This window comes from Malaya genurostris, chromosome 3 (assembly GCF_030247185.1).
Source record: "Malaya genurostris strain Urasoe2022 chromosome 3, Malgen_1.1, whole genome shotgun sequence".
Lineage (NCBI taxonomy): Eukaryota > Metazoa > Arthropoda > Insecta > Diptera > Culicidae > Malaya > Malaya genurostris.
The window spans coordinates 99,810,928-99,824,639 of record NC_080572.1 but is presented as its reverse complement, the minus strand read 5'-3'; the positions used below and the strand labels follow the sequence as shown (position 1 = coordinate 99,824,639).

Sequence of the window (13,712 nt, the reverse complement as noted above, 5' to 3'; positions counted from 1 at the left end):
AAGTTGGCGTGATCATTCGCCACTAAACTAACACTTTTACACGATTCTTGTTATCGCGTGGAAAATCCGTAAAAAAATCGCTTACGAAAATGAGCAGCAGTAAGGTTCAAGATTGCTTTTTAGCCCATTGACCTATATTTTCACTTATCTATCCTAGTTATCAGTTGTGAGAGTTCTTGTCATTCGAAGCATTCCACTAGAGAAAGGACCAAACAAACAAAAGCGAAATAAATATTGTCAAGCTAAAAGTTTCTTTACAAGACAGATTTAATTGTCTGTCCAATATGTAATAATTATGATTGCATATCACGTGTCAACAACCTCTTCACTATTCACATTTTGTCACCCAATTAAACAAGCTGAAACCTACTTGAGAACAATGCGCCCATCCCGACTTCGGTGTTCCGGTATTCAGACAGTATGATGATGTGATGAAACATTGTGACCATTTTTCGTAACACCACGTCTCGACGAATGATTAGCACAGGACCATCCGTCAAATCACATCTAGTTCCAATTACTGAACACTTTTATCATATTTCTATAATATTGGTTTTATCACATTTCTATAATATTGGAATACTTCTATAATATTAACACTTGTAAATGAGTGCTACGTACTTGAAAACACGCCGTACAATGCAATAAAATTTCCAACTACGTTCTTTTACGATGTTTATTGGCTTTTTACTAGACCCGACCCGCCAAATTCACGAGAAAATTTTCACCACAAGCTAAAATGATGGCCACCAGCTTATCTCGTATTGTGTATCCAACGGATCTCAGCCAGTGAACAGAACGTGATTTCTTTTGTCGGTCATTCGAGTCTTTCAATGCAACACAGTTACTACATCCACGAAAATAGACGTTCGGCCTTATTTCAAATGTCTTAGACCTTGTTTATTCAAAATGACAATCACAGCCCTGCTTGTTCAATAATATGATTTTCCGATTATTTTCGTCAAACAAAAGATTTTTTATGTTGTTCAGGCGCGTATACCGTATACCCCTCCGAAACTCAACTTATAATCTCCCGAGATATGAAAATGCCTAATTAATTGAAGTTTTGGTATTGTACATCGAATGAATAACGTGACTAAATAAAAACTTAAGTCAAATCGATAAAACCATAACAATTTACACAAAAATAAGAAATAATTCGAATAAAAACTAACGATAAAAAAGTTTCATGAAAAAGCAAAAATTTAAACAGGGTTTACAATCTTCAATCCATTATTTTATCAATATTTCAAAATTACTCTTTTCACAGTTAAAATAACTTCATAAAAATGTATTCTTTATATTTTTTCAATATGGTGGTTCTAAAAACAGTTGCTCAAACTCGTTAAACTAGTTGATGGGTGTCATCATCTCACCTCTTTTCACCGACTTTAGTAAATCTTTCGACTGTACTGAAACAACTACAACTACAACAAAAATATGGCATAGAATGGCCTTCTGGAGTGGCTTGAATCATACGAATCGTGTACAAGTAGTTCGCTTCCAAAACATAAACTCTTAATCAATTAATGTTACATCTGGCGTACCCCAGGGTTTTTACCTAGGACCTCTTCTTTTCATATTGCATATAATCGATATTTCCTTCATACTCAAAAATCTAAAAGTGTTTATATGTGCAGACGACATGAAACTTTTCATGGAAATTAAAAATAACAACGACGCTGTAATATTCCAGAACAAAATCAATCTATTTCACATTTGGTGCTGCAAAAGTCTACTCCAACTCTATATATAATATTATTCACGAAGAACGCATTGAATGTCATTTTTTTATATGCACTTCGTAAATTCAACTGGACAACATTTCCTCTACCATCATATGAAGCACGCTGCATGCTCATCAATATAAGAACACTTAGATAACGCCGCGACTTTCAAATGCTTTATTTCACCAGCGACAATATTCTCAGCTCCATTATTATCGCAATTAAATTTTTATATGCCTATCCGTCAATTACGTCCCAGGAAATTATTTTTAGAAAGACGTACAATGAAAAATTATGCAAAATACAGTCCAGTCAACCAAATAATACGCCATTACAATCAATAGTGCGACCTTATTATGTCAAAAAATCAAACAAAATCTCAGTTTTGTCGTAGAAATAATGCGTAGTATGTAAGTGAACATTGTAAACCATTTATATGTACACCCAAAAAATTCTGAATAATACAGGTGAGTTGATTCCTCATACGATGTAGTTCATAAAGACCTAATTCGTTAAATGACGAAAAATTTCATTTGTATTGACTTAATGTTAGATTAGCTTGAATTTTACTGGTTTCGACTGTAACTTGCATTATGCTAGCAGGAGCGACTATATGAATTTAAATGCACCGTTTACCAACCAAGCAGATGTATGCTGCTGTGGCTCAGTCGATTAACAGACGTACATGCGATCCAATGATTCTCGGTTCAAGTCGCGGCGCGGTTGCTATCAGTATTCTTCTTTTATTTCAACGTTTTCATTTAATATTGTGTCTAAAACTCCATGACATGAAATTCATCGAAATAAAAAAAAAGAATACTGATAGCAACCGACGCGACTTGAACCGAGAATCATTGGATCGCAAGTACGTCTGTTAATCGACTGAGCCACAGAAGCATGCATTGGCTTGGTTGGTAAAGGGTGCATTTAAATTTATACAGTCGCACCTGCTAGCAGAACGCAAGTTATAGTCGAAACCAGTAAAATTCAAGCTAATCTAACATTAAGTCAATACAAATGAAATTTTCCGTCATTTGACGAATTAGGTCTTTATGAATTACATCGTATGAGGGATTGAGTCACCTATAAAATTCAAATTTTTTTGGAGTGTAGTGTGAATTTGTCGAGCCGCATCGTGCCAAGTATTGAAGACATATATGCAATAAAAAATACTGCAATGTCAATAGAACAGTTGAGAAAGGCATAAAACGGTGTATGAAACTCTATAACACGTAATGGAACTGTCTTCTACTTGGTTCATAAGTTCATAGCTTTCGAAACTCTATATGCATTTTCCGCAGTGTATGATTATGAGTCAAAAATGTTTTTACCTCAGTGTAAGATGGAACCCACAACAAACTTTGACTTCGGTTCGCACACATTCTAATTTCGTATATGAATAGATCTGTGCACTATGCATCGGTGTGAGTATCAGAGACGTCAAATTGCTCAATTTCGAGTACTCAACATTGTTATTCCATTAATATACAGAAGAACTTTTTTTTCGAAAAGCTTCCTATTTTCTGAGAAAAGCAAGAGAGCGTTACACCCCATCATTCCATTTTTTGTTGGATTGGAAAATGACTTTACGGGAGTTTTCTACTGTGTCATATTCTATATTTCACCCAACAACTAGCGAGAACGCCATTATTCAATATAGATGAAGGACAGCTGTGACACCGCCACCGATAATGGATGTCTATTTCAATTCGAGACGGAAATTCAATTACAATCCAACTGTCGGTTACAAAATAGAACAAGATGTAGCGGAAATGACACTCCAATCTAATTGCTTTTCGTATTTAATCGAATGTCGAGTCTGCTCAAAGCAATTGCAAAAACCATGTCGGCGATAGCCTCTCGATAGATCTATTTTTCAAACAAAAATATTTTCAATGCGTTCCGAATTTTGTGGCTCATGATAACGAATCTTTCAAGTCTATAACCGTAGGTGCTTTTAAAAAAAGATCAATTTTCATTATTTCATTGTACATAAAAAGAGAAAAGAAGAAATATTATTCTTGAAGTACCTGTAGATGTATGTTTGAGAGTAAAAAATACGGAAGGGTAATGTCAAAGACATAACTGGATGACTTGAATACGAATAAAACTGACATACTTTTTCCACGCATCAGAATATCGACAATCGAACCTACTAATTGATTGATTATGTGAATTTTGCAAACTTTCAATGCGTTACTTGCATAATTGTAACGGTAAAGTTATAAGGCGGAACTCACGAGAGTAAAAAATATCGGGGTTGTGTAGGGGATTTTTAAATTTAAGTTGGGAATTAATATGGCATTAATTCCAATAACTTACTGGTCAAACTCGGCTTGAAAATACAAATTGTATAGCGAGTTGAAAGAATATCCACAAATCGAATTTAAGAATTCTAAAATTATTTCTATTATTCTTATACTGATATGACATGTACTTCTTAAACTAGATATGGCTCATGGCCAGTATGGAAACAAAACGAACAAACGAAAAAAAAGATAAATGTATGAAAAAAATGCTACTGAAGTTTGAGTAGAGTTTAGATGTTTAATGCTTTAAGCGCTATTCGCACTAGGCCGTGACGTATCCGGAACGGGACTGGACCGGATTCCGTCCGTATTACGCTTCAAAATTGTTTAATGCAGCTCCATGTGAATATTCTCACTAGACCGTGTCGTACCCGTGTCTGTATCGACACACGTCCGAAGCACGGTCAAAGCATGCGTTGACTCAAAAACACTATTGGCAGGTACTTGAATTGTCACATGCTTTCCATCCAAGGCTCCAAGACAGCGGGAAATTCCACAAAAATGGTTAGCAATCTTCTTTCACATATCTTCTGTTGGTTTCGGTAGTGCATCGTCGATTAATTTTTCGGTAATTACACGACATATCTCGTGAACAATCTGGTAGACAGTCCCAAGTCTGTAACTAAATGCTATGGTTTTTTGCGTGTCTCCTGTTGCTAAATATCTGAAATCATGAGACGAACATAAACTATAAGCCATCTCAACGATCGTTATTCAATTTTTGGTTGGAGTTTTCTTCACATTTACAATGAAATCTTTTAAACAAATTAATGAAAATACCTTAAACAAACTGCCAGCCTCTCGGGAGTCACTGCTAATCGGAATGTAGTGTCATGCTTTTAAAGACGCGGATGAATTTTACTCAACAGCGAGGCTTCTGACATTCGGAAATATTCCACAGGCTTCTGACATTCGGAAATATTCCTTCATCTAGTCATTCACAAGCTGCTTATATAAGGTGGTGAATTCACCCTCAACTGCTCTTTTTCGCCAAAGTTCTTGCGTCCAAATCTTCTTTCTTTTTTTTAAGCTGCTGATTATCTTCGTCATTCAGAGCAATTGCAATTCTGGCCAATTCTTCGTTGTAAAAATGTGCCATTTTCGTGAGGAACAGAAGCACATCAAATGCAACGATTGTGTATGTTACTAATAGCAACGGTAGCGACACGGAAAGTGCACGGTATGATGAGAATATTTAACAAATAAATCCCGGCACGTTGCGGTTCCGTTCCGGATACGTCACGGCCTAGTGTGGATAGCGCTTTATAATTAGAAGAATGACAGTTGCGTCGGGTAAAGCCCATGGCCAACATGAAATACTTTGCACAGAGTTCAGCAAAGTAAAAAAATTAAGGGAAAAAAAACTATCAACATTGCGTATAGTAAAACATACACTCTTACCAGTCGCTATCTAATTTTCGGTAAAAACCTACCTAAAATCAACTAAAGTGCTTCTCCGCATTTTTAGGTAATAAGTTGGCAAACAAAGTACGATATATAGAAATATATGATAAAATTTCAATCGACACCAAACTTAACAGTATCACACGTATATTTATACAGTATTCAAATATTTTAGTATACATTTGACATTCAAATATCTTAGTATACATTTGTGCGTGACAGATATGTGAACTTGCTCGAATGATTATAATATGACTAGAATTGTAGTGCGAGGGTGTAAGTGACTCGTCGAAATTACTAGGTTCCGAAATATGGCAGTTAGTTTCAGTAATGTGTGTGCAGGGTTTGAGGATTAAAGAAACATGTGCGAACGGAAGTGTCCCACCCGCAGCTATTCGCACACGTTCGTATGTTTGGTGCAATCAATCGAACAGTGTGACAGGAGGGCTTTTGCTCTCATTCGTTGTGCCACGAGTATGCGCACCAGCTGATGATTGTGTGCAGGGATTACATGTCTGTTTAGAGCAATAGCAATAGTATGAAAGAATAAGTAGATGTTGGCTCTCGAGTTTCTGAAGAAATTTGTGAGTTGTAATACGAGTGGATTCCATATCATTAAAAACTACTTACAGTTTATCATATTTTCATTGTATTCACCAATACGTCATAATTTTTTTCTTTTGATTAAGCCCGAGGAAGTCGAAGGATTGTCGTCTAAAAACAGGTAGATGTTTGCTACTTCTCCTTTGTTGAACTGATGGCTTATTCCTGATAGAACAGACAACCACGAATAGTCACTTTTAAAACTAATTTAGCTGATCGTAAATAGGTAGAGTAATTGCACAGATATCTCGGTAGTTGCAATCGTGAATATCTAGTAATCAACATTTCTATCGTTGATGTGGAGGATGTAGTATCCTGGGTTATGTGTTAACCACATGGAGTTTGAGGATGATTGTGTTAGCATGGAGGCTGTGTGGCCGAGTGCTGGATAACAAGAGGAAAGTTGTGAGTGAAGGCCGGCAAAGGGTATTTGAATGAAACGGATTATCTACGGAAAGGAGAATATCACACATAGTTGGTAAGCTAGGTTAAGAAGTCTCATCATTCTAAAGGTTTTGATCCGTAACAAAGAATGAACAATTTCGTAATTTGTGAAAAAATCAATTATAAGAGCGTTTTGGTTATAAATGACTAAATTGACCTTCTTGAACAACATACACGCATGGTGCCTTCCTATTATGAGTCTATAGAAATTCTCATGGTTTACAGGGTCCGCCATCTAACTTTTGTATTTGAACTAGCGGTTATTTCGACATTGGTAACATTAATGTCACTTCTGATTTGACAGAAACTTAGTTTTATCCTTCCGCTGAACGAAAATGGTTGTGTTTACGCTTGAGAAACGCGTGAAAATAGTGCAGTTTTACTTTGAAAATCAGCTTGAAGAAGACGCCGATTTTAGCCAAAAAATCATCTTCTCGGATGAGGCACATTTTCATCTCGGCGGGTATGTTCATTAGCAAAATTGTCGTATCTGAGGAACGGAAAACCCGCACGTTATCATGGAGAAGCCGATGCATCCTCAGAGAGTGACGGTTTGGTACGGCTTTTGGTCTGGTGGCATCATTGGCCCATTTTTCTTCGAAAAAGAGGCAGGAGCCGCCGTCACGGTCAATGGCGAATGCTACCGCGCCATGATTAGCGATTGGTTCTTCCCGTTAATTAAAGAGGAATCCTTGGACACCATTTGGTTTCAACAAGACGGCGCACCGTGCCACACAGCCAACGCTACGATCGATCTTCTGCGCACAGTCTTCGAAGATCGAATTATCAGTCAAAATTTTGATGTCGTTTGGCTGCCTCGGATCTGTGATTTGACGCCGTTAGACTATTATTTTTGGGGGGCTGTCAAAGATAAGTGTTATGTGGACAAGCCAGAGACAATTCAAGCCTTGAAGGACAACATTCGTGCAGCCTGAAATAAAGCTGCATACAATCGAAAATGTACTGAAAAACTGGACCGACGGTATGGCGTACTGCAAGGCCAGCCGAGGCAGCCATTTGAATGAAATTATATTCCAAAATTAACCGGGAGGATTGTACTTTAATATGAAAATATAAATTTTGAAATCGTATGAACCGTTTGTGTTTTATTGCATGTTTAAAAAAAAGAGTTACATGGCGGACCCTGTAATAGCTTAAAAAATTTGTTTTTTTTTTTTATATTTCTTTTCAGGCCTTTTTGCGCACAAGCTTTACGTGGCCGATTTTTCAAATAAAATTTCTTTCGTATTCGACCTCGTTGTCACCCTTTTTCTAGGGGGAGAGGAGATTCCATTTCCATACTGCGATGGTTGAGTGGCACTTTGTTCGTGGCTCGTCTCGTCATCCATTGCCGCATCGGTGGTATTGTTGTTACCTTGTTGTTCGCAGTCTTGAGCTCATTGCTATTTGTTGTAGATGCGCCTTGTTGTACATTTGATGCAGTTGCTGGTTGGTTTGATGGTGAGACAAGAGTACTGCGCTGACTAGTTTGCGATGTTGTACGGTTGATATTGTATTTGGTTGAAGGTGTTCTTTTCGCAGTTTCAGTGCAAGGTTTGCCGTAGTGTGCAGGTTGTTCACAAAATTGAATTCTATGGCATTGTCCACCATGTACTCAGGGATTTTATATTTAACATTGTCATGATCATCACTGTGCACCTCGGTGTTAACCAAAGCGAGTGCAATTTCATCTCTTTCACGTTTGAACATAATGTACACAGAGTAAGACGCTTTGAATCTCACTCATTATTAACGTCTAGATGCATTCGTTCCTTAAGCAAGATTTCAATTTCGTTTGCTGCTGGTCTCACTTTGCAGCGCTTGAAATCAATACAAATTGCATTTGGTCTTGTAGACCAAGTTTCAGGCTTTGTTAAATCGCATTTATTCATTTCGTACACTCAATTGTTCCCTAGACTGTATTGTCTTTGTTTCTGTCGTTTCGACCGTAAGTGATTTTTGACTGCGTCGGATGAGATGCGAACACGAACTAGTAAATAATTTGTGTTCTATTAGCTAACAAAACATGCCGTAAGCCCACTGCACTCAACCACTGAAAACATTCCGTATTTCTATGTGTCGGATTTGCACGATATGCTTTGTGCAATATTTTTTTCAATTCATGTAGTTGAAATTTTGTGCTCTTTATTTTGGTACTGAATTTCAGCTTAATGCTCGTTTATACCATATATTTTAGATAACTTCAATTTTGAGTTATTTGTGGTTATTTCTTATTACTGCAAATTTTATCATAAATTGCTGACCATATTTCCGATTATATGGAATTATGTTGCTGCAACAAGACTCGCGAAAGTCTTATCACTCTCCCAGAGAGTAAATTTTAAGAAGTGACCCATAATAAAGTAAGTCGAAATGATTTTCTCCAAATTGGGACTTCTGAGACGTACTTCAGACAATGTTTTTTCGTACCTTAAGGGGCGATTTTTTTCCAAAGTTATCGTTCAACATAATAGATTCAAATATTTTCCATGATAAAAAGCATCATTCGAACAACACTTTGTAATTTTTTCGTAGAAAGAAATAAGTCGGTGAAGAGATATTTTTGAGGACGCTTCTTAAAACTCATGATTTGCGGTGTCCACTGTATCTCAACGCAGACTAATCAGAAGTGAACAAATGAACGCAGCATAGGTAGAGTGCCAAGTTTTTCTAGACCCCAACGATTCTGTTTGTTTTTTTTTAATTTTTGGTGGTTGTTTGAAATGAAAACTACGATTTTCACGAAAAAATCCGCCATTTTGTAGCTGTTAAACCTCCCCAAAGTAACAAACAACGAAAAGGAAAACGTTGGGGTTTTTTATATGTAGAAAGTGTGTGCAAAAAAAAATTGGTGCAGTAATTTTTGAATGACGATGGACACGGACTTTCAAAACCTGCTTTCGAGAAAAACGCGTTTAAAGGTTTTTGTCTATAAAATCAATGGAAACAATTAGTAACTCCAGGGAGCCCGTAGGATCTAACATTTTCAAAAAATCATTTTTTTTCTTTTATAATAACATTTCAAGAATGTTTTGTCAAGTTTTGGAGTCAATCGAAGTAGAATTCTTGGGCTTGTGCGCCGAGCTCTTGCTTCTTCGTAGAATGAGATAGTCATAGATAAAGGTCCATAACCTTCAGAGTTTCGTTCCAATAGGCTTGAAAATTTCAAAGAAAATTCTTGAAATGTTTTACTGTAGGAAAATATAAAGAAAATAATAAATGATTTTTCAAAAGTGTTTGACCCTACCCGCCCCTTAAAAGGCATGCTTTCTGAACAAGCCATAACCTAGTTAAATCGATATGTGTTGTGTTAAAATTCTTATTTTCTAATGTTCAGTATACTGAATTATAGTTTGAATAGAATTGAACATAAAACGAATTTTCACAATCTTTCTCACTTTTGCTCAAATTTAAATCAATTTCGAACAAGTACTTCTTACTATTCGTAAGTTACCATGGTATTTTAAGGCGAAAAAGGTGTAGTAAGTGTTCTTAACTAGGGGGAGCAATGTTTCGATTTTTTGTGAAAATCAACATTTTGCGAGCACAAATATTTTTTGCAACTCATACATACTCCGGAACAACTCAGTAAATTATCACCAAGCTCGACATAAATAATTTTTACCCTTCCGATGTGATCGTAAGTGTATGTTTAAAGTGGGAAGACATAGCATGTGTTAATTGTTTTTATTGGCAAGCATAGATATTTTTGTACACCGCAGAGTTGAACAAAAGGTTCAAGTTTATTGCAAGTTTTTCTAAAAAGAGGGGTTTTATTGCACATATTGATCGAATTTGACGACAAATAACCCTTCTTGACGGGCATAGATACTTATTGCAGTTCACAAGGGGAAATCCAAAGAATATTTGGACTGGACTAGTTGTTGGAGATCTTGAAAATCAATGTTAATCTCCTATATTTTGTGAAAGAAGAGAGGGGAAAGAATTTCATAGTATTGGCCCCATAAAAACAACATAGAACCATATCGATACACAGTGAAGTGCATGCAATCCAGAACAACTTAACTGACTTTTTTCTAAACTATGATATAAGTTTACGAAAAAAGGTGTAGTTAGAATACGTAAATTTGAGATTCAGGCATGCAAATATTATCGTGAATGTAAGGGAGAGTGTTCGGTCACCGGCACCCTTCTATTTTGAGCTCATAACGTCCGACTTAGTGCACATTATGCGGACATCTTTACATCAATGGAAAGCTAACAACTGATGAAGGAACTAAGTTGATTCATTTGATTGAAAAAAATTTATTATCACTTTAGTAAATTGATAAATTTTGGCAATTTCAAAAAAGGTGTTCGATTACCGGCACCTCAAGAAATTTCGGGAAAATATAAATAAAGAATGCAATTATTGAAAGGAAAACTGGAAACCGGAGGTGTTTTGGAGAAAAGTCTTCATTGTCTGATGGGGACTTCGCCTTGGCTCTCTTGGTCGAATATTTGGATGGTTACCGAACCAAACACTGCCGGCAACCGAACACCTTTCCCTATGTATGAATGCTTTGACATATGTTATAAAGGTGTAAGGTCAAATTGACGAATATTACACATTTCTGGAAACTCTTTGAAAGTCATAAAAATATTCACAAGGGGGAGATTGAGTGTGTCTTTAACGAAGGGAGGTAACATTGATCTAAATTGATTTGAAAATCATATAACCAATGTGCGTTTTTTTTTTAACCGAAATGGCTGCCGACCTTAGATGATGGAAATAAATTTACGGGATTTGTTTTAACAAATTCGTTATTACATATTACGAATGTAGTTACGATGATAAGCAGACTTTCAAAATCATGATCGGTTACTTGTAAATAATGTGATCATAAGAATATTTATCACGTGGAAGGAGTACTGTCCTGATTTGGCGAGAGTTTCGCAAAAATTATGAATATCAGGAGATCTTAGACTACACATTGGATGGGTGCAATCTGAATATATACGGTTGCCTTCTAAGTTGGGTTTTACCACATTCAGAGTGTTTCAGTTGGCGGAAGAATTCACATCATCTTTGGCAGTCTTGTCTTCAGAAAATATTTCCGAGCAACACCGGGTAATTCAGTTAGTTACAAGACATAGTTTATGGAAAATCCAATAAAAATAATTTCACTTACCTTCAAATTAATCGAGCCAAAAGTGTGAACTCATTAGCTTAAAATCAACGAATATCCAATGCCACCTAGTGTGTAGTTGTACTTCTCAAATGCAGCAATACGTTAAATTTTTATCGATATGCTTCTTCCTCGCGTGAATTTCCATATAACAGCTTTGATGACATCAACGATCCATTGCTTTTTCCAATGTCTTAATAAAACACTTCAACTTCTAGCACGTCTATTAACGATAATTACCAAATTCTGTCAGCTAGTAACAGTATAGCCTGATTGATGGCCGCTCAACACGTGATGGGATCTTTTTCGGGGACGACTTTGTAGAATTCACATATATCAAAGGAGCCCGTACTGGTCGGGCCCTCAAAACTGTTTCATCACACCACTTGTAGAACCACTGCGATGTCTCGACGAGAAAATATGAAATTATGTCATGGTTTGTATCGTTCTCTCGTTCTAGTTATTGTACAACGACAAGAACGAAGCCAGTTCTGGGCTATCCTCACCGAACGACCAGGAGCACCTTGTTCAACACTTATGCAAAGTAGCGAATAAATTGTTTAATTTTACGACTATGACGTATCAAATGGCATTAGAGAGATCATAAAATACTGCTCCATTCATTGCAGCGAGCCAGAATTTCCCAGCAGTAAACTTCCGCTTTCCGGCAGCTGGCCAGAGACGATGGCGCCAACGGTAAGTGCAAATGGTTGATAGTTTCGTCCCACTGTACACCGGTAGCAGCACTAACTAACGGCCAAAGGGGAGTCGTTTACCCAGAACGCATTCATTTCTATAATCGTACAGCAATATTTCCCCGCCTATTCCACCCAACTCTAATCCTTCCGTACGCGGAGGCAATGTTTATTCACTTAACGAGTTTTTCTATACGCCCGTTCGTACAATATTGATGGGGAAATGAGGCGAAAAATATGCTTTTCCCCGATAGCTGCAAACACCCTTCTTCATCGGCTGCGTTGGCTCGTAAAATCATGTGACGTTAGAACGGTACGAAGTATGCTTATTCTTGTTTTTTTCTACTACTCCACAAAGGAAACTGAATCCCACTAAACATTCATGTGTACAGTCACAGAGGACATACTACGATGTGCTAGTTTCATTCTGCCTCTTCGATTTCTTCGGCTTCGGCGGAAAGCCACCCTCGTTGTTGTGGTTTACATAACGTGGACTAATAACACTTCTTGACTTTCACTCGGATACACTTCGCAGCTGAGTGTGGTTTTGCTTTCGCTTTTACTTATTTCGTAAAAGAAAAATGGATTAGACCTGAAATTATTGTTAGTTTGATTTTCGTGCGAGTTTCACTGGAGAAAGTTATTCACTTAGTAAGCGTTAGTGGATAGTTCAGTTTCAGACAGTATCTGTTGGTTACACTTGGAACGTATAATTAAATTAGTTTATATATAATTTTTAAATTGTATCTTAAATGAGATGAAATTCTTTCATTAGTTAAATTTGTGCATCACTTGATGGATCAAGCATCAGAATAGTCTATATGTAACATATGTGACATTAGATGGATTGAAGCAGGACAATGCATCCTCTATTCTTGTGGGTTTGAAGAACTGGCGAGCTGTAAAGCTGTAATCATCCATAAGTCTTTTCTCCTACTTGCGGAAAACCAACATGAATATAAAGAAAGACAACAAAATTTGATGTTATTCCTCAACAATGGACCTTCGCACAGGTCAAAAGGCGTTCGCGACATGCTGACAAATCTCCAATGGGAAGTGCTTGACCATGTGACAAACGCGCCAGTCCAGGCCCCATCCGACTGCTTTACTTTTTCTCGTTTGCCCAAGTATGCAAGTGGCGAAAATGGCTCAATAATTATTTCAAGGGAATGTATTTAGTTTACAAAAATAAACGGAAATCAATTGGGAGTGCATGTGGTATACGACCTTTTGCTTTGCATTAAAAATGCATGCGCTAAATGATTGGCGGTAAGATGGAACCGGAAATAACAAATATTCTGCCATCAACTGATACAAATTACAGAAGATAAGGAAGAGGTCCTCCACTGTAGAACAGACGTTGTCCTCGGTGAATGTACCCAATCGAACAAGAAGAGATGC

At 36.9% G+C, this 13,712-nt stretch overlaps 1 protein-coding gene across 10 annotated transcripts in view; it reads right to left on the bottom strand.

Moving 5' to 3' along the window:
- The window catches only part of LOC131436580 (protein Fe65 homolog), a 222,722-nt gene that overhangs the window by 167,663 nt on the left and 41,347 nt on the right, over positions 1–13,712 (bottom strand). For 3 of the 10 annotated variants that reach the window (XM_058605390.1, XM_058605380.1, XM_058605388.1), the window contains exon 2: positions 11,620–13,010. The exons of 2 other annotated variants lie outside the window; for them this stretch is intronic. The gene's annotated coding sequence lies outside the window, so the exon portion shown is untranslated. The remainder of the gene's footprint in view (positions 1–11,619; positions 13,011–13,712) is intronic. 5 more of the 10 variants (XM_058605384.1, XM_058605381.1, XM_058605382.1 and 2 more) reach the window with 5 other exon arrangements.